Source organism: Diospyros lotus, chromosome 6 (genome assembly GCF_014633365.1).
Source record: "Diospyros lotus cultivar Yz01 chromosome 6, ASM1463336v1, whole genome shotgun sequence".
In the NCBI taxonomy this organism is placed as follows: Eukaryota; Viridiplantae; Streptophyta; class Magnoliopsida; order Ericales; family Ebenaceae; genus Diospyros; species Diospyros lotus.
In genome coordinates this window covers 40195312-40217792 of record NC_068343.1, presented here as the reverse complement: position 1 = coordinate 40217792, position 22481 = coordinate 40195312, and the positions used below count along the sequence as shown (strand labels likewise).

The 22481-nt window shown below is 55.1% G+C and overlaps 46 non-coding genes across 46 annotated transcripts; all 46 read left to right on the top strand.

The window, feature by feature from the left end:
• The first annotated feature begins 222 nt into the window (after window positions 1-222).
• LOC127805189 (5S ribosomal RNA) lies at window positions 223-341 on the top strand. The gene has a single exon (XR_008023942.1). It is a non-coding gene; the product is annotated as a 5S ribosomal RNA (ribosomal RNA).
• A 371-nt stretch (window positions 342-712) lies between these two features.
• On the top strand, window positions 713-831 carry LOC127805188 (5S ribosomal RNA). The gene has a single exon (XR_008023941.1). It is a non-coding gene; the product is annotated as a 5S ribosomal RNA (ribosomal RNA).
• Window positions 832-1202: 371 nt separating this feature from the next.
• LOC127805187 (5S ribosomal RNA) lies at window positions 1203-1321 on the top strand. Its single transcript, XR_008023940.1, has one exon. It is a non-coding gene; the product is annotated as a 5S ribosomal RNA (ribosomal RNA).
• A 372-nt stretch (window positions 1322-1693) lies between these two features.
• LOC127805186 (5S ribosomal RNA) lies at window positions 1694-1812 on the top strand. Its single transcript, XR_008023939.1, has one exon. It is a non-coding gene; the product is annotated as a 5S ribosomal RNA (ribosomal RNA).
• Window positions 1813-2183: 371 nt separating this feature from the next.
• On the top strand, window positions 2184-2302 carry LOC127805185 (5S ribosomal RNA). Its single transcript, XR_008023938.1, has one exon. It is a non-coding gene; the product is annotated as a 5S ribosomal RNA (ribosomal RNA).
• A 371-nt stretch (window positions 2303-2673) lies between these two features.
• On the top strand, window positions 2674-2792 carry LOC127805184 (5S ribosomal RNA). The gene has a single exon (XR_008023937.1). It is a non-coding gene; the product is annotated as a 5S ribosomal RNA (ribosomal RNA).
• Window positions 2793-3164: 372 nt separating this feature from the next.
• LOC127805183 (5S ribosomal RNA) lies at window positions 3165-3283 on the top strand. The gene has a single exon (XR_008023936.1). It is a non-coding gene; the product is annotated as a 5S ribosomal RNA (ribosomal RNA).
• A 372-nt stretch (window positions 3284-3655) lies between these two features.
• Window positions 3656-3774, top strand: LOC127805182 (5S ribosomal RNA). Its single transcript, XR_008023935.1, has one exon. It is a non-coding gene; the product is annotated as a 5S ribosomal RNA (ribosomal RNA).
• A 371-nt stretch (window positions 3775-4145) lies between these two features.
• On the top strand, window positions 4146-4264 carry LOC127805180 (5S ribosomal RNA). The gene has a single exon (XR_008023933.1). It is a non-coding gene; the product is annotated as a 5S ribosomal RNA (ribosomal RNA).
• Window positions 4265-4636: 372 nt separating this feature from the next.
• LOC127805179 (5S ribosomal RNA) lies at window positions 4637-4755 on the top strand. The gene has a single exon (XR_008023932.1). It is a non-coding gene; the product is annotated as a 5S ribosomal RNA (ribosomal RNA).
• A 371-nt stretch (window positions 4756-5126) lies between these two features.
• Window positions 5127-5245, top strand: LOC127805178 (5S ribosomal RNA). Its single transcript, XR_008023931.1, has one exon. It is a non-coding gene; the product is annotated as a 5S ribosomal RNA (ribosomal RNA).
• A 372-nt stretch (window positions 5246-5617) lies between these two features.
• LOC127805177 (5S ribosomal RNA) lies at window positions 5618-5736 on the top strand. The gene has a single exon (XR_008023930.1). It is a non-coding gene; the product is annotated as a 5S ribosomal RNA (ribosomal RNA).
• A 372-nt stretch (window positions 5737-6108) lies between these two features.
• On the top strand, window positions 6109-6227 carry LOC127805176 (5S ribosomal RNA). The gene has a single exon (XR_008023929.1). It is a non-coding gene; the product is annotated as a 5S ribosomal RNA (ribosomal RNA).
• A 371-nt stretch (window positions 6228-6598) lies between these two features.
• Window positions 6599-6717, top strand: LOC127805175 (5S ribosomal RNA). Its single transcript, XR_008023928.1, has one exon. It is a non-coding gene; the product is annotated as a 5S ribosomal RNA (ribosomal RNA).
• A 371-nt stretch (window positions 6718-7088) lies between these two features.
• LOC127805174 (5S ribosomal RNA) lies at window positions 7089-7207 on the top strand. Its single transcript, XR_008023927.1, has one exon. It is a non-coding gene; the product is annotated as a 5S ribosomal RNA (ribosomal RNA).
• Window positions 7208-7579: 372 nt separating this feature from the next.
• On the top strand, window positions 7580-7698 carry LOC127805172 (5S ribosomal RNA). The gene has a single exon (XR_008023926.1). It is a non-coding gene; the product is annotated as a 5S ribosomal RNA (ribosomal RNA).
• A 371-nt stretch (window positions 7699-8069) lies between these two features.
• Window positions 8070-8188, top strand: LOC127805171 (5S ribosomal RNA). The gene has a single exon (XR_008023925.1). It is a non-coding gene; the product is annotated as a 5S ribosomal RNA (ribosomal RNA).
• Window positions 8189-8560: 372 nt separating this feature from the next.
• Window positions 8561-8679, top strand: LOC127805170 (5S ribosomal RNA). The gene has a single exon (XR_008023924.1). It is a non-coding gene; the product is annotated as a 5S ribosomal RNA (ribosomal RNA).
• A 371-nt stretch (window positions 8680-9050) lies between these two features.
• LOC127805168 (5S ribosomal RNA) lies at window positions 9051-9169 on the top strand. The gene has a single exon (XR_008023922.1). It is a non-coding gene; the product is annotated as a 5S ribosomal RNA (ribosomal RNA).
• Window positions 9170-9540: 371 nt separating this feature from the next.
• Window positions 9541-9659, top strand: LOC127805167 (5S ribosomal RNA). The gene has a single exon (XR_008023921.1). It is a non-coding gene; the product is annotated as a 5S ribosomal RNA (ribosomal RNA).
• Window positions 9660-10030: 371 nt separating this feature from the next.
• On the top strand, window positions 10031-10149 carry LOC127805166 (5S ribosomal RNA). Its single transcript, XR_008023920.1, has one exon. It is a non-coding gene; the product is annotated as a 5S ribosomal RNA (ribosomal RNA).
• A 371-nt stretch (window positions 10150-10520) lies between these two features.
• Window positions 10521-10639, top strand: LOC127805165 (5S ribosomal RNA). The gene has a single exon (XR_008023919.1). It is a non-coding gene; the product is annotated as a 5S ribosomal RNA (ribosomal RNA).
• Window positions 10640-11010: 371 nt separating this feature from the next.
• On the top strand, window positions 11011-11129 carry LOC127805164 (5S ribosomal RNA). The gene has a single exon (XR_008023918.1). It is a non-coding gene; the product is annotated as a 5S ribosomal RNA (ribosomal RNA).
• A 372-nt stretch (window positions 11130-11501) lies between these two features.
• On the top strand, window positions 11502-11620 carry LOC127805162 (5S ribosomal RNA). Its single transcript, XR_008023916.1, has one exon. It is a non-coding gene; the product is annotated as a 5S ribosomal RNA (ribosomal RNA).
• A 371-nt stretch (window positions 11621-11991) lies between these two features.
• On the top strand, window positions 11992-12110 carry LOC127805161 (5S ribosomal RNA). The gene has a single exon (XR_008023915.1). It is a non-coding gene; the product is annotated as a 5S ribosomal RNA (ribosomal RNA).
• A 371-nt stretch (window positions 12111-12481) lies between these two features.
• LOC127805160 (5S ribosomal RNA) lies at window positions 12482-12600 on the top strand. Its single transcript, XR_008023914.1, has one exon. It is a non-coding gene; the product is annotated as a 5S ribosomal RNA (ribosomal RNA).
• Window positions 12601-12971: 371 nt separating this feature from the next.
• Window positions 12972-13090, top strand: LOC127805159 (5S ribosomal RNA). The gene has a single exon (XR_008023913.1). It is a non-coding gene; the product is annotated as a 5S ribosomal RNA (ribosomal RNA).
• Window positions 13091-13461: 371 nt separating this feature from the next.
• LOC127805158 (5S ribosomal RNA) lies at window positions 13462-13580 on the top strand. Its single transcript, XR_008023912.1, has one exon. It is a non-coding gene; the product is annotated as a 5S ribosomal RNA (ribosomal RNA).
• A 372-nt stretch (window positions 13581-13952) lies between these two features.
• LOC127805156 (5S ribosomal RNA) lies at window positions 13953-14071 on the top strand. The gene has a single exon (XR_008023910.1). It is a non-coding gene; the product is annotated as a 5S ribosomal RNA (ribosomal RNA).
• A 371-nt stretch (window positions 14072-14442) lies between these two features.
• On the top strand, window positions 14443-14561 carry LOC127805155 (5S ribosomal RNA). The gene has a single exon (XR_008023909.1). It is a non-coding gene; the product is annotated as a 5S ribosomal RNA (ribosomal RNA).
• A 371-nt stretch (window positions 14562-14932) lies between these two features.
• Window positions 14933-15051, top strand: LOC127805154 (5S ribosomal RNA). Its single transcript, XR_008023908.1, has one exon. It is a non-coding gene; the product is annotated as a 5S ribosomal RNA (ribosomal RNA).
• Window positions 15052-15423: 372 nt separating this feature from the next.
• On the top strand, window positions 15424-15542 carry LOC127805153 (5S ribosomal RNA). Its single transcript, XR_008023907.1, has one exon. It is a non-coding gene; the product is annotated as a 5S ribosomal RNA (ribosomal RNA).
• Window positions 15543-15913: 371 nt separating this feature from the next.
• On the top strand, window positions 15914-16032 carry LOC127805152 (5S ribosomal RNA). The gene has a single exon (XR_008023906.1). It is a non-coding gene; the product is annotated as a 5S ribosomal RNA (ribosomal RNA).
• A 372-nt stretch (window positions 16033-16404) lies between these two features.
• On the top strand, window positions 16405-16523 carry LOC127805151 (5S ribosomal RNA). Its single transcript, XR_008023905.1, has one exon. It is a non-coding gene; the product is annotated as a 5S ribosomal RNA (ribosomal RNA).
• A 371-nt stretch (window positions 16524-16894) lies between these two features.
• Window positions 16895-17013, top strand: LOC127805150 (5S ribosomal RNA). Its single transcript, XR_008023904.1, has one exon. It is a non-coding gene; the product is annotated as a 5S ribosomal RNA (ribosomal RNA).
• A 371-nt stretch (window positions 17014-17384) lies between these two features.
• On the top strand, window positions 17385-17503 carry LOC127805149 (5S ribosomal RNA). Its single transcript, XR_008023903.1, has one exon. It is a non-coding gene; the product is annotated as a 5S ribosomal RNA (ribosomal RNA).
• Window positions 17504-17875: 372 nt separating this feature from the next.
• On the top strand, window positions 17876-17994 carry LOC127805148 (5S ribosomal RNA). Its single transcript, XR_008023902.1, has one exon. It is a non-coding gene; the product is annotated as a 5S ribosomal RNA (ribosomal RNA).
• Window positions 17995-18366: 372 nt separating this feature from the next.
• LOC127805147 (5S ribosomal RNA) lies at window positions 18367-18485 on the top strand. The gene has a single exon (XR_008023901.1). It is a non-coding gene; the product is annotated as a 5S ribosomal RNA (ribosomal RNA).
• Window positions 18486-18857: 372 nt separating this feature from the next.
• On the top strand, window positions 18858-18976 carry LOC127805145 (5S ribosomal RNA). The gene has a single exon (XR_008023899.1). It is a non-coding gene; the product is annotated as a 5S ribosomal RNA (ribosomal RNA).
• A 371-nt stretch (window positions 18977-19347) lies between these two features.
• Window positions 19348-19466, top strand: LOC127805144 (5S ribosomal RNA). Its single transcript, XR_008023898.1, has one exon. It is a non-coding gene; the product is annotated as a 5S ribosomal RNA (ribosomal RNA).
• A 372-nt stretch (window positions 19467-19838) lies between these two features.
• On the top strand, window positions 19839-19957 carry LOC127805143 (5S ribosomal RNA). The gene has a single exon (XR_008023897.1). It is a non-coding gene; the product is annotated as a 5S ribosomal RNA (ribosomal RNA).
• Window positions 19958-20329: 372 nt separating this feature from the next.
• Window positions 20330-20448, top strand: LOC127805142 (5S ribosomal RNA). The gene has a single exon (XR_008023896.1). It is a non-coding gene; the product is annotated as a 5S ribosomal RNA (ribosomal RNA).
• A 371-nt stretch (window positions 20449-20819) lies between these two features.
• LOC127805141 (5S ribosomal RNA) lies at window positions 20820-20938 on the top strand. Its single transcript, XR_008023895.1, has one exon. It is a non-coding gene; the product is annotated as a 5S ribosomal RNA (ribosomal RNA).
• A 372-nt stretch (window positions 20939-21310) lies between these two features.
• On the top strand, window positions 21311-21429 carry LOC127805140 (5S ribosomal RNA). The gene has a single exon (XR_008023894.1). It is a non-coding gene; the product is annotated as a 5S ribosomal RNA (ribosomal RNA).
• Window positions 21430-21800: 371 nt separating this feature from the next.
• On the top strand, window positions 21801-21919 carry LOC127805139 (5S ribosomal RNA). Its single transcript, XR_008023893.1, has one exon. It is a non-coding gene; the product is annotated as a 5S ribosomal RNA (ribosomal RNA).
• A 372-nt stretch (window positions 21920-22291) lies between these two features.
• On the top strand, window positions 22292-22410 carry LOC127805138 (5S ribosomal RNA). Its single transcript, XR_008023892.1, has one exon. It is a non-coding gene; the product is annotated as a 5S ribosomal RNA (ribosomal RNA).
• Window positions 22411-22481: the final 71 nt, after the last annotated feature.

The following is a 22481-nucleotide window of genomic DNA, read 5'->3' as shown; positions in this document are numbered from 1 at the left end:
ATTTAAGAGCGAAAATCGTTAGGGATTTATAACCGCCTCCGGATCTTTGCAGCGTGCAGATCTTAAAAAAAAAAACGTACGCCGCCTCCGAATCGGTCGGCGACTTTCGCTTCTGGCTTCTTACCGGTCCCGAGCGGGCCCCACTCATCGTGGAGGGGGGCAGGGAGCGATCCGCGCCCCCCTGGACGATGCCATAAATGAACAGAGGCAACCTTAGTGTGCGGGTGCGATCATACCAGCACTAATGCACCGGATCCCATCAGAACTCCGAAGTTAAGCGTGCTTGGGCGAGAGCAGTACTAGGATGGGTGACCCCCTGGGAAGTCCTCGTGTTGCACCCCTTTTTTTTGCTCCTTTCCAGTCCTCCCCGAGAAACGGTTCCGCGTCGGCGTAACCGTATTCCCCGTTTTTCCCCTGTGTTCTGGACTGTTGGGGTTCAGCGTTCGCTACAGTTTTCACGGTTTAAGGTTCCTTAACGTTCCCGGAGCTCATTTAAGAGCGAAAATCGTTAGGGATTTATAACCGCCTCCGGATCTTTGCAGCGTGCAGATCTTTAAAAAAAAAACGTACGCCGCCTCCGAATCGGTCGGCGACTTTCGCTTCTGGCTTCTTACCGGTCCCGAGCGGGCCCCACTCATCGTGGAGGGGGGCAGGGAGCGATCCGCGCCCCCCTGGACGATGCCATAAATGAACAGAGGCAACCTTAGTGTGCGGGTGCGATCATACCAGCACTAATGCACCGGATCCCATCAGAACTCCGAAGTTAAGCGTGCTTGGGCGAGAGCAGTACTAGGATGGGTGACCCCCTGGGAAGTCCTCGTGTTGCACCCCTTTTTTTTGCTCCTTTCCAGTCCTCCCCGAGAAACGGTTCCGCGTCGGCGTAACCGTATTCCCCGTTTTTCCCCTGTGTTCTGGACTGTTGGGGTTCAGCGTTCGCTACAGTTTTCACGGTTTAAGGTTCCTTAACGTTCCCGGAGCTCATTTAAGAGCGAAAATCGTTAGGGATTTATAACCGCCTCCGGATCTTTGCAGCGTGCAGATCTTTAAAAAAAAAACGTACGCCGCCTCCGAATCGGTCGGCGACTTTCGCTTCTGGCTTCTTACCGGTCCCGAGCGGGCCCCACTCATCGTGGAGGGGGGCAGGGAGCGATCCGCGCCCCCCTGGACGATGCCATAAATGAACAGAGGCAACCTTAGTGTGCGGGTGCGATCATACCAGCACTAATGCACCGGATCCCATCAGAACTCCGAAGTTAAGCGTGCTTGGGCGAGAGCAGTACTAGGATGGGTGACCCCCTGGGAAGTCCTCGTGTTGCACCCCTTTTTTTTGCTCCTTTCCAGTCCTCCCCGAGAAACGGTTCCGCGTCGGCGTAACCGTATTCCCCGTTTTTCCCCTGTGTTCTGGACTGTTGGGGTTCAGCGTTCGCTACAGTTTTCACGGTTTAAGGTTCCTTAACGTTCCCGGAGCTCATTTAAGAGCGAAAATCGTTAGGGATTTATAACCGCCTCCGGATCTTTGCAGCGTGCAGATCTTTAAAAAAAAAAACGTACGCCGCCTCCGAATCGGTCGGCGACTTTCGCTTCTGGCTTCTTACCGGTCCCGAGCGGGCCCCACTCATCGTGGAGGGGGGCAGGGAGCGATCCGCGCCCCCCTGGACGATGCCATAAATGAACAGAGGCAACCTTAGTGTGCGGGTGCGATCATACCAGCACTAATGCACCGGATCCCATCAGAACTCCGAAGTTAAGCGTGCTTGGGCGAGAGCAGTACTAGGATGGGTGACCCCCTGGGAAGTCCTCGTGTTGCACCCCTTTTTTTTGCTCCTTTCCAGTCCTCCCCGAGAAACGGTTCCGCGTCGGCGTAACCGTATTCCCCGTTTTTCCCCTGTGTTCTGGACTGTTGGGGTTCAGCGTTCGCTACAGTTTTCACGGTTTAAGGTTCCTTAACGTTCCCGGAGCTCATTTAAGAGCGAAAATCGTTAGGGATTTATAACCGCCTCCGGATCTTTGCAGCGTGCAGATCTTTAAAAAAAAAACGTACGCCGCCTCCGAATCGGTCGGCGACTTTCGCTTCTGGCTTCTTACCGGTCCCGAGCGGGCCCCACTCATCGTGGAGGGGGGCAGGGAGCGATCCGCGCCCCCCTGGACGATGCCATAAATGAACAGAGGCAACCTTAGTGTGCGGGTGCGATCATACCAGCACTAATGCACCGGATCCCATCAGAACTCCGAAGTTAAGCGTGCTTGGGCGAGAGCAGTACTAGGATGGGTGACCCCCTGGGAAGTCCTCGTGTTGCACCCCTTTTTTTTGCTCCTTTCCAGTCCTCCCCGAGAAACGGTTCCGCGTCGGCGTAACCGTATTCCCCGTTTTTCCCCTGTGTTCTGGACTGTTGGGGTTCAGCGTTCGCTACAGTTTTCACGGTTTAAGGTTCCTTAACGTTCCCGGAGCTCATTTAAGAGCGAAAATCGTTAGGGATTTATAACCGCCTCCGGATCTTTGCAGCGTGCAGATCTTTAAAAAAAAAACGTACGCCGCCTCCGAATCGGTCGGCGACTTTCGCTTCTGGCTTCTTACCGGTCCCGAGCGGGCCCCACTCATCGTGGAGGGGGGCAGGGAGCGATCCGCGCCCCCCTGGACGATGCCATAAATGAACAGAGGCAACCTTAGTGTGCGGGTGCGATCATACCAGCACTAATGCACCGGATCCCATCAGAACTCCGAAGTTAAGCGTGCTTGGGCGAGAGCAGTACTAGGATGGGTGACCCCCTGGGAAGTCCTCGTGTTGCACCCCTTTTTTTTGCTCCTTTCCAGTCCTCCCCGAGAAACGGTTCCGCGTCGGCGTAACCGTATTCCCCGTTTTTCCCCTGTGTTCTGGACTGTTGGGGTTCAGCGTTCGCTACAGTTTTCACGGTTTAAGGTTCCTTAACGTTCCCGGAGCTCATTTAAGAGCGAAAATCGTTAGGGATTTATAACCGCCTCCGGATCTTTGCAGCGTGCAGATCTTTAAAAAAAAAAACGTACGCCGCCTCCGAATCGGTCGGCGACTTTCGCTTCTGGCTTCTTACCGGTCCCGAGCGGGCCCCACTCATCGTGGAGGGGGGCAGGGAGCGATCCGCGCCCCCCTGGACGATGCCATAAATGAACAGAGGCAACCTTAGTGTGCGGGTGCGATCATACCAGCACTAATGCACCGGATCCCATCAGAACTCCGAAGTTAAGCGTGCTTGGGCGAGAGCAGTACTAGGATGGGTGACCCCCTGGGAAGTCCTCGTGTTGCACCCCTTTTTTTTGCTCCTTTCCAGTCCTCCCCGAGAAACGGTTCCGCGTCGGCGTAACCGTATTCCCCGTTTTTCCCCTGTGTTCTGGACTGTTGGGGTTCAGCGTTCGCTACAGTTTTCACGGTTTAAGGTTCCTTAACGTTCCCGGAGCTCATTTAAGAGCGAAAATCGTTAGGGATTTATAACCGCCTCCGGATCTTTGCAGCGTGCAGATCTTTAAAAAAAAAAACGTACGCCGCCTCCGAATCGGTCGGCGACTTTCGCTTCTGGCTTCTTACCGGTCCCGAGCGGGCCCCACTCATCGTGGAGGGGGGCAGGGAGCGATCCGCGCCCCCCTGGACGATGCCATAAATGAACAGAGGCAACCTTAGTGTGCGGGTGCGATCATACCAGCACTAATGCACCGGATCCCATCAGAACTCCGAAGTTAAGCGTGCTTGGGCGAGAGCAGTACTAGGATGGGTGACCCCCTGGGAAGTCCTCGTGTTGCACCCCTTTTTTTTGCTCCTTTCCAGTCCTCCCCGAGAAACGGTTCCGCGTCGGCGTAACCGTATTCCCCGTTTTTCCCCTGTGTTCTGGACTGTTGGGGTTCAGCGTTCGCTACAGTTTTCACGGTTTAAGGTTCCTTAACGTTCCCGGAGCTCATTTAAGAGCGAAAATCGTTAGGGATTTATAACCGCCTCCGGATCTTTGCAGCGTGCAGATCTTTAAAAAAAAAACGTACGCCGCCTCCGAATCGGTCGGCGACTTTCGCTTCTGGCTTCTTACCGGTCCCGAGCGGGCCCCACTCATCGTGGAGGGGGGCAGGGAGCGATCCGCGCCCCCCTGGACGATGCCATAAATGAACAGAGGCAACCTTAGTGTGCGGGTGCGATCATACCAGCACTAATGCACCGGATCCCATCAGAACTCCGAAGTTAAGCGTGCTTGGGCGAGAGCAGTACTAGGATGGGTGACCCCCTGGGAAGTCCTCGTGTTGCACCCCTTTTTTTTGCTCCTTTCCAGTCCTCCCCGAGAAACGGTTCCGCGTCGGCGTAACCGTATTCCCCGTTTTTCCCCTGTGTTCTGGACTGTTGGGGTTCAGCGTTCGCTACAGTTTTCACGGTTTAAGGTTCCTTAACGTTCCCGGAGCTCATTTAAGAGCGAAAATCGTTAGGGATTTATAACCGCCTCCGGATCTTTGCAGCGTGCAGATCTTTAAAAAAAAAAACGTACGCCGCCTCCGAATCGGTCGGCGACTTTCGCTTCTGGCTTCTTACCGGTCCCGAGCGGGCCCCACTCATCGTGGAGGGGGGCAGGGAGCGATCCGCGCCCCCCTGGACGATGCCATAAATGAACAGAGGCAACCTTAGTGTGCGGGTGCGATCATACCAGCACTAATGCACCGGATCCCATCAGAACTCCGAAGTTAAGCGTGCTTGGGCGAGAGCAGTACTAGGATGGGTGACCCCCTGGGAAGTCCTCGTGTTGCACCCCTTTTTTTTGCTCCTTTCCAGTCCTCCCCGAGAAACGGTTCCGCGTCGGCGTAACCGTATTCCCCGTTTTTCCCCTGTGTTCTGGACTGTTGGGGTTCAGCGTTCGCTACAGTTTTCACGGTTTAAGGTTCCTTAACGTTCCCGGAGCTCATTTAAGAGCGAAAATCGTTAGGGATTTATAACCGCCTCCGGATCTTTGCAGCGTGCAGATCTTTAAAAAAAAAACGTACGCCGCCTCCGAATCGGTCGGCGACTTTCGCTTCTGGCTTCTTACCGGTCCCGAGCGGGCCCCACTCATCGTGGAGGGGGGCAGGGAGCGATCCGCGCCCCCCTGGACGATGCCATAAATGAACAGAGGCAACCTTAGTGTGCGGGTGCGATCATACCAGCACTAATGCACCGGATCCCATCAGAACTCCGAAGTTAAGCGTGCTTGGGCGAGAGCAGTACTAGGATGGGTGACCCCCTGGGAAGTCCTCGTGTTGCACCCCTTTTTTTTGCTCCTTTCCAGTCCTCCCCGAGAAACGGTTCCGCGTCGGCGTAACCGTATTCCCCGTTTTTCCCCTGTGTTCTGGACTGTTGGGGTTCAGCGTTCGCTACAGTTTTCACGGTTTAAGGTTCCTTAACGTTCCCGGAGCTCATTTAAGAGCGAAAATCGTTAGGGATTTATAACCGCCTCCGGATCTTTGCAGCGTGCAGATCTTTAAAAAAAAAAACGTACGCCGCCTCCGAATCGGTCGGCGACTTTCGCTTCTGGCTTCTTACCGGTCCCGAGCGGGCCCCACTCATCGTGGAGGGGGGCAGGGAGCGATCCGCGCCCCCCTGGACGATGCCATAAATGAACAGAGGCAACCTTAGTGTGCGGGTGCGATCATACCAGCACTAATGCACCGGATCCCATCAGAACTCCGAAGTTAAGCGTGCTTGGGCGAGAGCAGTACTAGGATGGGTGACCCCCTGGGAAGTCCTCGTGTTGCACCCCTTTTTTTTGCTCCTTTCCAGTCCTCCCCGAGAAACGGTTCCGCGTCGGCGTAACCGTATTCCCCGTTTTTCCCCTGTGTTCTGGACTGTTGGGGTTCAGCGTTCGCTACAGTTTTCACGGTTTAAGGTTCCTTAACGTTCCCGGAGCTCATTTAAGAGCGAAAATCGTTAGGGATTTATAACCGCCTCCGGATCTTTGCAGCGTGCAGATCTTTAAAAAAAAAAACGTACGCCGCCTCCGAATCGGTCGGCGACTTTCGCTTCTGGCTTCTTACCGGTCCCGAGCGGGCCCCACTCATCGTGGAGGGGGGCAGGGAGCGATCCGCGCCCCCCTGGACGATGCCATAAATGAACAGAGGCAACCTTAGTGTGCGGGTGCGATCATACCAGCACTAATGCACCGGATCCCATCAGAACTCCGAAGTTAAGCGTGCTTGGGCGAGAGCAGTACTAGGATGGGTGACCCCCTGGGAAGTCCTCGTGTTGCACCCCTTTTTTTTGCTCCTTTCCAGTCCTCCCCGAGAAACGGTTCCGCGTCGGCGTAACCGTATTCCCCGTTTTTCCCCTGTGTTCTGGACTGTTGGGGTTCAGCGTTCGCTACAGTTTTCACGGTTTAAGGTTCCTTAACGTTCCCGGAGCTCATTTAAGAGCGAAAATCGTTAGGGATTTATAACCGCCTCCGGATCTTTGCAGCGTGCAGATCTTTAAAAAAAAAACGTACGCCGCCTCCGAATCGGTCGGCGACTTTCGCTTCTGGCTTCTTACCGGTCCCGAGCGGGCCCCACTCATCGTGGAGGGGGGCAGGGAGCGATCCGCGCCCCCCTGGACGATGCCATAAATGAACAGAGGCAACCTTAGTGTGCGGGTGCGATCATACCAGCACTAATGCACCGGATCCCATCAGAACTCCGAAGTTAAGCGTGCTTGGGCGAGAGCAGTACTAGGATGGGTGACCCCCTGGGAAGTCCTCGTGTTGCACCCCTTTTTTTTGCTCCTTTCCAGTCCTCCCCGAGAAACGGTTCCGCGTCGGCGTAACCGTATTCCCCGTTTTTCCCCTGTGTTCTGGACTGTTGGGGTTCAGCGTTCGCTACAGTTTTCACGGTTTAAGGTTCCTTAACGTTCCCGGAGCTCATTTAAGAGCGAAAATCGTTAGGGATTTATAACCGCCTCCGGATCTTTGCAGCGTGCAGATCTTTAAAAAAAAAACGTACGCCGCCTCCGAATCGGTCGGCGACTTTCGCTTCTGGCTTCTTACCGGTCCCGAGCGGGCCCCACTCATCGTGGAGGGGGGCAGGGAGCGATCCGCGCCCCCCTGGACGATGCCATAAATGAACAGAGGCAACCTTAGTGTGCGGGTGCGATCATACCAGCACTAATGCACCGGATCCCATCAGAACTCCGAAGTTAAGCGTGCTTGGGCGAGAGCAGTACTAGGATGGGTGACCCCCTGGGAAGTCCTCGTGTTGCACCCCTTTTTTTTGCTCCTTTCCAGTCCTCCCCGAGAAACGGTTCCGCGTCGGCGTAACCGTATTCCCCGTTTTTCCCCTGTGTTCTGGACTGTTGGGGTTCAGCGTTCGCTACAGTTTTCACGGTTTAAGGTTCCTTAACGTTCCCGGAGCTCATTTAAGAGCGAAAATCGTTAGGGATTTATAACCGCCTCCGGATCTTTGCAGCGTGCAGATCTTTAAAAAAAAAAACGTACGCCGCCTCCGAATCGGTCGGCGACTTTCGCTTCTGGCTTCTTACCGGTCCCGAGCGGGCCCCACTCATCGTGGAGGGGGGCAGGGAGCGATCCGCGCCCCCCTGGACGATGCCATAAATGAACAGAGGCAACCTTAGTGTGCGGGTGCGATCATACCAGCACTAATGCACCGGATCCCATCAGAACTCCGAAGTTAAGCGTGCTTGGGCGAGAGCAGTACTAGGATGGGTGACCCCCTGGGAAGTCCTCGTGTTGCACCCCTTTTTTTTGCTCCTTTCCAGTCCTCCCCGAGAAACGGTTCCGCGTCGGCGTAACCGTATTCCCCGTTTTTCCCCTGTGTTCTGGACTGTTGGGGTTCAGCGTTCGCTACAGTTTTCACGGTTTAAGGTTCCTTAACGTTCCCGGAGCTCATTTAAGAGCGAAAATCGTTAGGGATTTATAACCGCCTCCGGATCTTTGCAGCGTGCAGATCTTTAAAAAAAAAACGTACGCCGCCTCCGAATCGGTCGGCGACTTTCGCTTCTGGCTTCTTACCGGTCCCGAGCGGGCCCCACTCATCGTGGAGGGGGGCAGGGAGCGATCCGCGCCCCCCTGGACGATGCCATAAATGAACAGAGGCAACCTTAGTGTGCGGGTGCGATCATACCAGCACTAATGCACCGGATCCCATCAGAACTCCGAAGTTAAGCGTGCTTGGGCGAGAGCAGTACTAGGATGGGTGACCCCCTGGGAAGTCCTCGTGTTGCACCCCTTTTTTTTGCTCCTTTCCAGTCCTCCCCGAGAAACGGTTCCGCGTCGGCGTAACCGTATTCCCCGTTTTTCCCCTGTGTTCTGGACTGTTGGGGTTCAGCGTTCGCTACAGTTTTCACGGTTTAAGGTTCCTTAACGTTCCCGGAGCTCATTTAAGAGCGAAAATCGTTAGGGATTTATAACCGCCTCCGGATCTTTGCAGCGTGCAGATCTTTAAAAAAAAAAACGTACGCCGCCTCCGAATCGGTCGGCGACTTTCGCTTCTGGCTTCTTACCGGTCCCGAGCGGGCCCCACTCATCGTGGAGGGGGGCAGGGAGCGATCCGCGCCCCCCTGGACGATGCCATAAATGAACAGAGGCAACCTTAGTGTGCGGGTGCGATCATACCAGCACTAATGCACCGGATCCCATCAGAACTCCGAAGTTAAGCGTGCTTGGGCGAGAGCAGTACTAGGATGGGTGACCCCCTGGGAAGTCCTCGTGTTGCACCCCTTTTTTTTGCTCCTTTCCAGTCCTCCCCGAGAAACGGTTCCGCGTCGGCGTAACCGTATTCCCCGTTTTTCCCCTGTGTTCTGGACTGTTGGGGTTCAGCGTTCGCTACAGTTTTCACGGTTTAAGGTTCCTTAACGTTCCCGGAGCTCATTTAAGAGCGAAAATCGTTAGGGATTTATAACCGCCTCCGGATCTTTGCAGCGTGCAGATCTTTAAAAAAAAAACGTACGCCGCCTCCGAATCGGTCGGCGACTTTCGCTTCTGGCTTCTTACCGGTCCCGAGCGGGCCCCACTCATCGTGGAGGGGGGCAGGGAGCGATCCGCGCCCCCCTGGACGATGCCATAAATGAACAGAGGCAACCTTAGTGTGCGGGTGCGATCATACCAGCACTAATGCACCGGATCCCATCAGAACTCCGAAGTTAAGCGTGCTTGGGCGAGAGCAGTACTAGGATGGGTGACCCCCTGGGAAGTCCTCGTGTTGCACCCCTTTTTTTTGCTCCTTTCCAGTCCTCCCCGAGAAACGGTTCCGCGTCGGCGTAACCGTATTCCCCGTTTTTCCCCTGTGTTCTGGACTGTTGGGGTTCAGCGTTCGCTACAGTTTTCACGGTTTAAGGTTCCTTAACGTTCCCGGAGCTCATTTAAGAGCGAAAATCGTTAGGGATTTATAACCGCCTCCGGATCTTTGCAGCGTGCAGATCTTTAAAAAAAAAACGTACGCCGCCTCCGAATCGGTCGGCGACTTTCGCTTCTGGCTTCTTACCGGTCCCGAGCGGGCCCCACTCATCGTGGAGGGGGGCAGGGAGCGATCCGCGCCCCCCTGGACGATGCCATAAATGAACAGAGGCAACCTTAGTGTGCGGGTGCGATCATACCAGCACTAATGCACCGGATCCCATCAGAACTCCGAAGTTAAGCGTGCTTGGGCGAGAGCAGTACTAGGATGGGTGACCCCCTGGGAAGTCCTCGTGTTGCACCCCTTTTTTTTGCTCCTTTCCAGTCCTCCCCGAGAAACGGTTCCGCGTCGGCGTAACCGTATTCCCCGTTTTTCCCCTGTGTTCTGGACTGTTGGGGTTCAGCGTTCGCTACAGTTTTCACGGTTTAAGGTTCCTTAACGTTCCCGGAGCTCATTTAAGAGCGAAAATCGTTAGGGATTTATAACCGCCTCCGGATCTTTGCAGCGTGCAGATCTTTAAAAAAAAAACGTACGCCGCCTCCGAATCGGTCGGCGACTTTCGCTTCTGGCTTCTTACCGGTCCCGAGCGGGCCCCACTCATCGTGGAGGGGGGCAGGGAGCGATCCGCGCCCCCCTGGACGATGCCATAAATGAACAGAGGCAACCTTAGTGTGCGGGTGCGATCATACCAGCACTAATGCACCGGATCCCATCAGAACTCCGAAGTTAAGCGTGCTTGGGCGAGAGCAGTACTAGGATGGGTGACCCCCTGGGAAGTCCTCGTGTTGCACCCCTTTTTTTTGCTCCTTTCCAGTCCTCCCCGAGAAACGGTTCCGCGTCGGCGTAACCGTATTCCCCGTTTTTCCCCTGTGTTCTGGACTGTTGGGGTTCAGCGTTCGCTACAGTTTTCACGGTTTAAGGTTCCTTAACGTTCCCGGAGCTCATTTAAGAGCGAAAATCGTTAGGGATTTATAACCGCCTCCGGATCTTTGCAGCGTGCAGATCTTTAAAAAAAAAACGTACGCCGCCTCCGAATCGGTCGGCGACTTTCGCTTCTGGCTTCTTACCGGTCCCGAGCGGGCCCCACTCATCGTGGAGGGGGGCAGGGAGCGATCCGCGCCCCCCTGGACGATGCCATAAATGAACAGAGGCAACCTTAGTGTGCGGGTGCGATCATACCAGCACTAATGCACCGGATCCCATCAGAACTCCGAAGTTAAGCGTGCTTGGGCGAGAGCAGTACTAGGATGGGTGACCCCCTGGGAAGTCCTCGTGTTGCACCCCTTTTTTTTGCTCCTTTCCAGTCCTCCCCGAGAAACGGTTCCGCGTCGGCGTAACCGTATTCCCCGTTTTTCCCCTGTGTTCTGGACTGTTGGGGTTCAGCGTTCGCTACAGTTTTCACGGTTTAAGGTTCCTTAACGTTCCCGGAGCTCATTTAAGAGCGAAAATCGTTAGGGATTTATAACCGCCTCCGGATCTTTGCAGCGTGCAGATCTTTAAAAAAAAAACGTACGCCGCCTCCGAATCGGTCGGCGACTTTCGCTTCTGGCTTCTTACCGGTCCCGAGCGGGCCCCACTCATCGTGGAGGGGGGCAGGGAGCGATCCGCGCCCCCCTGGACGATGCCATAAATGAACAGAGGCAACCTTAGTGTGCGGGTGCGATCATACCAGCACTAATGCACCGGATCCCATCAGAACTCCGAAGTTAAGCGTGCTTGGGCGAGAGCAGTACTAGGATGGGTGACCCCCTGGGAAGTCCTCGTGTTGCACCCCTTTTTTTTGCTCCTTTCCAGTCCTCCCCGAGAAACGGTTCCGCGTCGGCGTAACCGTATTCCCCGTTTTTCCCCTGTGTTCTGGACTGTTGGGGTTCAGCGTTCGCTACAGTTTTCACGGTTTAAGGTTCCTTAACGTTCCCGGAGCTCATTTAAGAGCGAAAATCGTTAGGGATTTATAACCGCCTCCGGATCTTTGCAGCGTGCAGATCTTTAAAAAAAAAAACGTACGCCGCCTCCGAATCGGTCGGCGACTTTCGCTTCTGGCTTCTTACCGGTCCCGAGCGGGCCCCACTCATCGTGGAGGGGGGCAGGGAGCGATCCGCGCCCCCCTGGACGATGCCATAAATGAACAGAGGCAACCTTAGTGTGCGGGTGCGATCATACCAGCACTAATGCACCGGATCCCATCAGAACTCCGAAGTTAAGCGTGCTTGGGCGAGAGCAGTACTAGGATGGGTGACCCCCTGGGAAGTCCTCGTGTTGCACCCCTTTTTTTTGCTCCTTTCCAGTCCTCCCCGAGAAACGGTTCCGCGTCGGCGTAACCGTATTCCCCGTTTTTCCCCTGTGTTCTGGACTGTTGGGGTTCAGCGTTCGCTACAGTTTTCACGGTTTAAGGTTCCTTAACGTTCCCGGAGCTCATTTAAGAGCGAAAATCGTTAGGGATTTATAACCGCCTCCGGATCTTTGCAGCGTGCAGATCTTTAAAAAAAAAACGTACGCCGCCTCCGAATCGGTCGGCGACTTTCGCTTCTGGCTTCTTACCGGTCCCGAGCGGGCCCCACTCATCGTGGAGGGGGGCAGGGAGCGATCCGCGCCCCCCTGGACGATGCCATAAATGAACAGAGGCAACCTTAGTGTGCGGGTGCGATCATACCAGCACTAATGCACCGGATCCCATCAGAACTCCGAAGTTAAGCGTGCTTGGGCGAGAGCAGTACTAGGATGGGTGACCCCCTGGGAAGTCCTCGTGTTGCACCCCTTTTTTTTGCTCCTTTCCAGTCCTCCCCGAGAAACGGTTCCGCGTCGGCGTAACCGTATTCCCCGTTTTTCCCCTGTGTTCTGGACTGTTGGGGTTCAGCGTTCGCTACAGTTTTCACGGTTTAAGGTTCCTTAACGTTCCCGGAGCTCATTTAAGAGCGAAAATCGTTAGGGATTTATAACCGCCTCCGGATCTTTGCAGCGTGCAGATCTTTAAAAAAAAAACGTACGCCGCCTCCGAATCGGTCGGCGACTTTCGCTTCTGGCTTCTTACCGGTCCCGAGCGGGCCCCACTCATCGTGGAGGGGGGCAGGGAGCGATCCGCGCCCCCCTGGACGATGCCATAAATGAACAGAGGCAACCTTAGTGTGCGGGTGCGATCATACCAGCACTAATGCACCGGATCCCATCAGAACTCCGAAGTTAAGCGTGCTTGGGCGAGAGCAGTACTAGGATGGGTGACCCCCTGGGAAGTCCTCGTGTTGCACCCCTTTTTTTTGCTCCTTTCCAGTCCTCCCCGAGAAACGGTTCCGCGTCGGCGTAACCGTATTCCCCGTTTTTCCCCTGTGTTCTGGACTGTTGGGGTTCAGCGTTCGCTACAGTTTTCACGGTTTAAGGTTCCTTAACGTTCCCGGAGCTCATTTAAGAGCGAAAATCGTTAGGGATTTATAACCGCCTCCGGATCTTTGCAGCGTGCAGATCTTTAAAAAAAAAACGTACGCCGCCTCCGAATCGGTCGGCGACTTTCGCTTCTGGCTTCTTACCGGTCCCGAGCGGGCCCCACTCATCGTGGAGGGGGGCAGGGAGCGATCCGCGCCCCCCTGGACGATGCCATAAATGAACAGAGGCAACCTTAGTGTGCGGGTGCGATCATACCAGCACTAATGCACCGGATCCCATCAGAACTCCGAAGTTAAGCGTGCTTGGGCGAGAGCAGTACTAGGATGGGTGACCCCCTGGGAAGTCCTCGTGTTGCACCCCTTTTTTTTGCTCCTTTCCAGTCCTCCCCGAGAAACGGTTCCGCGTCGGCGTAACCGTATTCCCCGTTTTTCCCCTGTGTTCTGGACTGTTGGGGTTCAGCGTTCGCTACAGTTTTCACGGTTTAAGGTTCCTTAACGTTCCCGGAGCTCATTTAAGAGCGAAAATCGTTAGGGATTTATAACCGCCTCCGGATCTTTGCAGCGTGCAGATCTTTAAAAAAAAAACGTACGCCGCCTCCGAATCGGTCGGCGACTTTCGCTTCTGGCTTCTTACCGGTCCCGAGCGGGCCCCACTCATCGTGGAGGGGGGCAGGGAGCGATCCGCGCCCCCCTGGACGATGCCATAAATGAACAGAGGCAACCTTAGTGTGCGGGTGCGATCATACCAGCACTAATGCACCGGATCCCATCAGAACTCCGAAGTTAAGCGTGCTTGGGCGAGAGCAGTACTAGGATGGGTGACCCCCTGGGAAGTCCTCGTGTTGCACCCCTTTTTTTTGCTCCTTTCCAGTCCTCCCCGAGAAACGGTTCCGCGTCGGCGTAACCGTATTCCCCGTTTTTCCCCTGTGTTCTGGACTGTTGGGGTTCAGCGTTCGCTACAGTTTTCACGGTTTAAGGTTCCTTAACGTTCCCGGAGCTCATTTAAGAGCGAAAATCGTTAGGGATTTATAACCGCCTCCGGATCTTTGCAGCGTGCAGATCTTTAAAAAAAAAAACGTACGCCGCCTCCGAATCGGTCGGCGACTTTCGCTTCTGGCTTCTTACCGGTCCCGAGCGGGCCCCACTCATCGTGGAGGGGGGCAGGGAGCGATCCGCGCCCCCCTGGACGATGCCATAAATGAACAGAGGCAACCTTAGTGTGCGGGTGCGATCATACCAGCACTAATGCACCGGATCCCATCAGAACTCCGAAGTTAAGCGTGCTTGGGCGAGAGCAGTACTAGGATGGGTGACCCCCTGGGAAGTCCTCGTGTTGCACCCCTTTTTTTTGCTCCTTTCCAGTCCTCCCCGAGAAACGGTTCCGCGTCGGCGTAACCGTATTCCCCGTTTTTCCCCTGTGTTCTGGACTGTTGGGGTTCAGCGTTCGCTACAGTTTTCACGGTTTAAGGTTCCTTAACGTTCCCGGAGCTCATTTAAGAGCGAAAATCGTTAGGGATTTATAACCGCCTCCGGATCTTTGCAGCGTGCAGATCTTTAAAAAAAAAACGTACGCCGCCTCCGAATCGGTCGGCGACTTTCGCTTCTGGCTTCTTACCGGTCCCGAGCGGGCCCCACTCATCGTGGAGGGGGGCAGGGAGCGATCCGCGCCCCCCTGGACGATGCCATAAATGAACAGAGGCAACCTTAGTGTGCGGGTGCGATCATACCAGCACTAATGCACCGGATCCCATCAGAACTCCGAAGTTAAGCGTGCTTGGGCGAGAGCAGTACTAGGATGGGTGACCCCCTGGGAAGTCCTCGTGTTGCACCCCTTTTTTTTGCTCCTTTCCAGTCCTCCCCGAGAAACGGTTCCGCGTCGGCGTAACCGTATTCCCCGTTTTTCCCCTGTGTTCTGGACTGTTGGGGTTCAGCGTTCGCTACAGTTTTCACGGTTTAAGGTTCCTTAACGTTCCCGGAGCTCATTTAAGAGCGAAAATCGTTAGGGATTTATAACCGCCTCCGGATCTTTGCAGCGTGCAGATCTTTAAAAAAAAAACGTACGCCGCCTCCGAATCGGTCGGCGACTTTCGCTTCTGGCTTCTTACCGGTCCCGAGCGGGCCCCACTCATCGTGGAGGGGGGCAGGGAGCGATCCGCGCCCCCCTGGACGATGCCATAAATGAACAGAGGCAACCTTAGTGTGCGGGTGCGATCATACCAGCACTAATGCACCGGATCCCATCAGAACTCCGAAGTTAAGCGTGCTTGGGCGAGAGCAGTACTAGGATGGGTGACCCCCTGGGAAGTCCTCGTGTTGCACCCCTTTTTTTTGCTCCTTTCCAGTCCTCCCCGAGAAACGGTTCCGCGTCGGCGTAACCGTATTCCCCGTTTTTCCCCTGTGTTCTGGACTGTTGGGGTTCAGCGTTCGCTACAGTTTTCACGGTTTAAGGTTCCTTAACGTTCCCGGAGCTCATTTAAGAGCGAAAATCGTTAGGGATTTATAACCGCCTCCGGATCTTTGCAGCGTGCAGATCTTTAAAAAAAAAAACGTACGCCGCCTCCGAATCGGTCGGCGACTTTCGCTTCTGGCTTCTTACCGGTCCCGAGCGGGCCCCACTCATCGTGGAGGGGGGCAGGGAGCGATCCGCGCCCCCCTGGACGATGCCATAAATGAACAGAGGCAACCTTAGTGTGCGGGTGCGATCATACCAGCACTAATGCACCGGATCCCATCAGAACTCCGAAGTTAAGCGTGCTTGGGCGAGAGCAGTACTAGGATGGGTGACCCCCTGGGAAGTCCTCGTGTTGCACCCCTTTTTTTTGCTCCTTTCCAGTCCTCCCCGAGAAACGGTTCCGCGTCGGCGTAACCGTATTCCCCGTTTTTCCCCTGTGTTCTGGACTGTTGGGGTTCAGCGTTCGCTACAGTTTTCACGGTTTAAGGTTCCTTAACGTTCCCGGAGCTCATTTAAGAGCGAAAATCGTTAGGGATTTATAACCGCCTCCGGATCTTTGCAGCGTGCAGATCTTTAAAAAAAAAACGTACGCCGCCTCCGAATCGGTCGGCGACTTTCGCTTCTGGCTTCTTACCGGTCCCGAGCGGGCCCCACTCATCGTGGAGGGGGGCAGGGAGCGATCCGCGCCCCCCTGGACGATGCCATAAATGAACAGAGGCAACCTTAGTGTGCGGGTGCGATCATACCAGCACTAATGCACCGGATCCCATCAGAACTCCGAAGTTAAGCGTGCTTGGGCGAGAGCAGTACTAGGATGGGTGACCCCCTGGGAAGTCCTCGTGTTGCACCCCTTTTTTTTGCTCCTTTCCAGTCCTCCCCGAGAAACGGTTCCGCGTCGGCGTAACCGTATTCCCCGTTTTTCCCCTGTGTTCTGGACTGTTGGGGTTCAGCGTTCGCTACAGTTTTCACGGTTTAAGGTTCCTTAACGTTCCCGGAGCTCATTTAAGAGCGAAAATCGTTAGGGATTTATAACCGCCTCCGGATCTTTGCAGCGTGCAGATCTTTAAAAAAAAAAACGTACGCCGCCTCCGAATCGGTCGGCGACTTTCGCTTCTGGCTTCTTACCGGTCCCGAGCGGGCCCCACTCATCGTGGAGGGGGGCAGGGAGCGATCCGCGCCCCCCTGGACGATGCCATAAATGAACAGAGGCAACCTTAGTGTGCGGGTGCGATCATACCAGCACTAATGCACCGGATCCCATCAGAACTCCGAAGTTAAGCGTGCTTGGGCGAGAGCAGTACTAGGATGGGTGACCCCCTGGGAAGTCCTCGTGTTGCACCCCTTTTTTTTGCTCCTTTCCAGTCCTCCCCGAGAAACGGTTCCGCGTCGGCGTAACCGTATTCCCCGTTTTTCCCCTGTGTTCTGGACTGTTGGGGTTCAGCGTTCGCTACAGTTTTCACGGTTTAAGGTTCCTTAACGTTCCCGGAGCTCATTTAAGAGCGAAAATCGTTAGGGATTTATAACCGCCTCCGGATCTTTGCAGCGTGCAGATCTTTAAAAAAAAAACGTACGCCGCCTCCGAATCGGTCGGCGACTTTCGCTTCTGGCTTCTTACCGGTCCCGAGCGGGCCCCACTCATCGTGGAGGGGGGCAGGGAGCGATCCGCGCCCCCCTGGACGATGCCATAAATGAACAGAGGCAACCTTAGTGTGCGGGTGCGATCATACCAGCACTAATGCACCGGATCCCATCAGAACTCCGAAGTTAAGCGTGCTTGGGCGAGAGCAGTACTAGGATGGGTGACCCCCTGGGAAGTCCTCGTGTTGCACCCCTTTTTTTTGCTCCTTTCCAGTCCTCCCCGAGAAACGGTTCCGCGTCGGCGTAACCGTATTCCCCGTTTTTCCCCTGTGTTCTGGACTGTTGGGGTTCAGCGTTCGCTACAGTTTTCACGGTTTAAGGTTCCTTAACGTTCCCGGAGCTCATTTAAGAGCGAAAATCGTTAGGGATTTATAACCGCCTCCGGATCTTTGCAGCGTGCAGATCTTTAAAAAAAAAACGTACGCCGCCTCCGAATCGGTCGGCGACTTTCGCTTCTGGCTTCTTACCGGTCCCGAGCGGGCCCCACTCATCGTGGAGGGGGGCAGGGAGCGATCCGCGCCCCCCTGGACGATGCCATAAATGAACAGAGGCAACCTTAGTGTGCGGGTGCGATCATACCAGCACTAATGCACCGGATCCCATCAGAACTCCGAAGTTAAGCGTGCTTGGGCGAGAGCAGTACTAGGATGGGTGACCCCCTGGGAAGTCCTCGTGTTGCACCCCTTTTTTTTGCTCCTTTCCAGTCCTCCCCGAGAAACGGTTCCGCGTCGGCGTAACCGTATTCCCCGTTTTTCCCCTGTGTTCTGGACTGTTGGGGTTCAGCGTTCGCTACAGTTTTCACGGTTTAAGGTTCCTTAACGTTCCCGGAGCTCATTTAAGAGCGAAAATCGTTAGGGATTTATAACCGCCTCCGGATCTTTGCAGCGTGCAGATCTTTAAAAAAAAAAACGTACGCCGCCTCCGAATCGGTCGGCGACTTTCGCTTCTGGCTTCTTACCGGTCCCGAGCGGGCCCCACTCATCGTGGAGGGGGGCAGGGAGCGATCCGCGCCCCCCTGGACGATGCCATAAATGAACAGAGGCAACCTTAGTGTGCGGGTGCGATCATACCAGCACTAATGCACCGGATCCCATCAGAACTCCGAAGTTAAGCGTGCTTGGGCGAGAGCAGTACTAGGATGGGTGACCCCCTGGGAAGTCCTCGTGTTGCACCCCTTTTTTTTGCTCCTTTCCAGTCCTCCCCGAGAAACGGTTCCGCGTCGGCGTAACCGTATTCCCCGTTTTTCCCCTGTGTTCTGGACTGTTGGGGTTCAGCGTTCGCTACAGTTTTCACGGTTTAAGGTTCCTTAACGTTCCCGGAGCTCATTTAAGAGCGAAAATCGTTAGGGATTTATAACCGCCTCCGGATCTTTGCAGCGTGCAGATCTTTAAAAAAAAAAACGTACGCCGCCTCCGAATCGGTCGGCGACTTTCGCTTCTGGCTTCTTACCGGTCCCGAGCGGGCCCCACTCATCGTGGAGGGGGGCAGGGAGCGATCCGCGCCCCCCTGGACGATGCCATAAATGAACAGAGGCAACCTTAGTGTGCGGGTGCGATCATACCAGCACTAATGCACCGGATCCCATCAGAACTCCGAAGTTAAGCGTGCTTGGGCGAGAGCAGTACTAGGATGGGTGACCCCCTGGGAAGTCCTCGTGTTGCACCCCTTTTTTTTGCTCCTTTCCAGTCCTCCCCGAGAAACGGTTCCGCGTCGGCGTAACCGTATTCCCCGTTTTTCCCCTGTGTTCTGGACTGTTGGGGTTCAGCGTTCGCTACAGTTTTCACGGTTTAAGGTTCCTTAACGTTCCCGGAGCTCATTTAAGAGCGAAAATCGTTAGGGATTTATAACCGCCTCCGGATCTTTGCAGCGTGCAGATCTTTAAAAAAAAAAACGTACGCCGCCTCCGAATCGGTCGGCGACTTTCGCTTCTGGCTTCTTACCGGTCCCGAGCGGGCCCCACTCATCGTGGAGGGGGGCAGGGAGCGATCCGCGCCCCCCTGGACGATGCCATAAATGAACAGAGGCAACCTTAGTGTGCGGGTGCGATCATACCAGCACTAATGCACCGGATCCCATCAGAACTCCGAAGTTAAGCGTGCTTGGGCGAGAGCAGTACTAGGATGGGTGACCCCCTGGGAAGTCCTCGTGTTGCACCCCTTTTTTTTGCTCCTTTCCAGTCCTCCCCGAGAAACGGTTCCGCGTCGGCGTAACCGTATTCCCCGTTTTTCCCCTGTGTTCTGGACTGTTGGGGTTCAGCGTTCGCTACAGTTTTCACGGTTTAAGGTTCCTTAACGTTCCCGGAGCTCATTTAAGAGCGAAAATCGTTAGGGATTTATAACCGCCTCCGGATCTTTGCAGCGTGCAGATCTTTAAAAAAAAAACGTACGCCGCCTCCGAATCGGTCGGCGACTTTCGCTTCTGGCTTCTTACCGGTCCCGAGCGGGCCCCACTCATCGTGGAGGGGGGCAGGGAGCGATCCGCGCCCCCCTGGACGATGCCATAAATGAACAGAGGCAACCTTAGTGTGCGGGTGCGATCATACCAGCACTAATGCACCGGATCCCATCAGAACTCCGAAGTTAAGCGTGCTTGGGCGAGAGCAGTACTAGGATGGGTGACCCCCTGGGAAGTCCTCGTGTTGCACCCCTTTTTTTTGCTCCTTTCCAGTCCTCCCCGAGAAACGGTTCCGCGTCGGCGTAACCGTATTCCCCGTTTTTCCCCTGTGTTCTGGACTGTTGGGGTTCAGCGTTCGCTACAGTTTTCACGGTTTAAGGTTCCTTAACGTTCCCGGAGCTCATTTAAGAGCGAAAATCGTTAGGGATTTATAACCGCCTCCGGATCTTTGCAGCGTGCAGATCTTTAAAAAAAAAAACGTACGCCGCCTCCGAATCGGTCGGCGACTTTCGCTTCTGGCTTCTTACCGGTCCCGAGCGGGCCCCACTCATCGTGGAGGGGGGCAGGGAGCGATCCGCGCCCCCCTGGACGATGCCATAAATGAACAGAGGCAACCTTAGTGTGCGGGTGCGATCATACCAGCACTAATGCACCGGATCCCATCAGAACTCCGAAGTTAAGCGTGCTTGGGCGAGAGCAGTACTAGGATGGGTGACCCCCTGGGAAGTCCTCGTGTTGCACCCCTTTTTTTTGCTCCTTTCCAGTCCTCCCCGAGAAACGGTTCCGCGTCGGCGTAACCGTATTCCCCGTTTTTCCCCTGTGTTCTGGACTGTTGGGGTTCAGCGTTCGCTACAGTTTTCACGGTTTAAGGTTCCTTAACGTTCCCGGAGCTCATTTAAGAGCGAAAATCGTTAGGGATTTATAACCGCCTCCGGATCTTTGCAGCGTGCAGATCTTTAAAAAAAAAAACGTACGCCGCCTCCGAATCGGTCGGCGACTTTCGCTTCTGGCTTCTTACCGGTCCCGAGCGGGCCCCACTCATCGTGGAGGGGGGCAGGGAGCGATCCGCGCCCCCCTGGACGATGCCATAAATGAACAGAGGCAACCTTAGTGTGCGGGTGCGATCATACCAGCACTAATGCACCGGATCCCATCAGAACTCCGAAGTTAAGCGTGCTTGGGCGAGAGCAGTACTAGGATGGGTGACCCCCTGGGAAGTCCTCGTGTTGCACCCCTTTTTTTTGCTCCTTTCCAGTCCTCCCCGAGAAACGGTTCCGCGTCGGCGTAACCGTATTCCCCGTTTTTCCCCTGTGTTCTGGACTGTTGGGGTTCAGCGTTCGCTACAGTTTTCACGGTTTAAGGTTCCTTAACGTTCCCGGAGCTCATTTAAGAGCGAAAATCGTTAGGGATTTATAACCGCCTCCGGATCTTTGCAGCGTGCAGATCTTTAAAAAAAAAACGTACGCCGCCTCCGAATCGGTCGGCGACTTTCGCTTCTGGCTTCTTACCGGTCCCGAGCGGGCCCCACTCATCGTGGAGGGGGGCAGGGAGCGATCCGCGCCCCCCTGGACGATGCCATAAATGAACAGAGGCAACCTTAGTGTGCGGGTGCGATCATACCAGCACTAATGCACCGGATCCCATCAGAACTCCGAAGTTAAGCGTGCTTGGGCGAGAGCAGTACTAGGATGGGTGACCCCCTGGGAAGTCCTCGTGTTGCACCCCTTTTTTTTGCTCCTTTCCAGTCCTCCCCGAGAAACGGTTCCGCGTCGGCGTAACCGTATTCCCCGTTTTTCCCCTGTGTTCTGGACTGTTGGGGTTCAGCGTTCGCTACAGTTTTCACGGTTTAAGGTTCCTTAACGTTCCCGGAGCTCATTTAAGAGCGAAAATCGTTAGGGATTTATAACCGCCTCCGGATCTTTGCAGCGTGCAGATCTTTAAAAAAAAAAACGTACGCCGCCTCCGAATCGGTCGGCGACTTTCGCTTCTGGCTTCTTACCGGTCCCGAGCGGGCCCCACTCATCGTGGAGGGGGGCAGGGAGCGATCCGCGCCCCCCTGGACGATGCCATAAATGAACAGAGGCAACCTTAGTGTGCGGGTGCGATCATACCAGCACTAATGCACCGGATCCCATCAGAACTCCGAAGTTAAGCGTGCTTGGGCGAGAGCAGTACTAGGATGGGTGACCCCCTGGGAAGTCCTCGTGTTGCACCCCTTTTTTTTGCTCCTTTCCAGTCCTCCCCGAGAAACGGTTCCGCGTCGGCGTAACCGTATTCCCCGTTTTTCCCCTGTGTTCTGGACTGTTGGGGTTCAGCGTTCGCTACAGTTTTCACGGTTTAAGGTTCCTTAACGTTCCCGGAGCTCATTTAAGAGCGAAAATCGTTAGGGATTTATAACCGCCTCCGGATCTTTGCAGCGTGCAGATCTTTAAAAAAAAAACGTACGCCGCCTCCGAATCGGTCGGCGACTTTCGCTTCTGGCTTCTTACCGGTCCCGAGCGGGCCCCACTCATCGTGGAGGGGGGCAGGGAGCGATCCGCGCCCCCCTGGACGATGCCATAAATGAACAGAGGCAACCTTAGTGTGCGGGTGCGATCATACCAGCACTAATGCACCGGATCCCATCAGAACTCCGAAGTTAAGCGTGCTTGGGCGAGAGCAGTACTAGGATGGGTGACCCCCTGGGAAGTCCTCGTGTTGCACCCCTTTTTTTTGCTCCTTTCCAGTCCTCCCCGAGAAACGGTTCCGCGTCGGCGTAACCGTATTCCCCGTTTTTCCCCTGTGTTCTGGACTGTTGGGGTTCAGCGTTCGCTACAGTTTTCACGGTTTAAGGTTCCTTAACGTTCCCGGAGCTCATTTAAGAGCGAAAATCGTTAGGGATTTATAACCGCCTCCGGATCTTTGCAGCGTGCAGATCTTTAAAAAAAAAAACGTACGCCGCCTCCGAATCGGTCGGCGACTTTCGCTTCTGGCTTCTTACCGGTCCCGAGCGGGCCCCACTCATCGTGGAGGGGGGCAGGGAGCGATCCGCGCCCCCCTGGACGATGCCATAAATGAACAGAGGCAACCTTAGTGTGCGGGTGCGATCATACCAGCACTAATGCACCGGATCCCATCAGAACTCCGAAGTTAAGCGTGCTTGGGCGAGAGCAGTACTAGGATGGGTGACCCCCTGGGAAGTCCTCGTGTTGCACCCCTTTTTTTTGCTCCTTTCCAGTCCTCCCCGAGAAACGGTTCCGCGTCGGCGTAACCGTATTCCCCGTTTTTC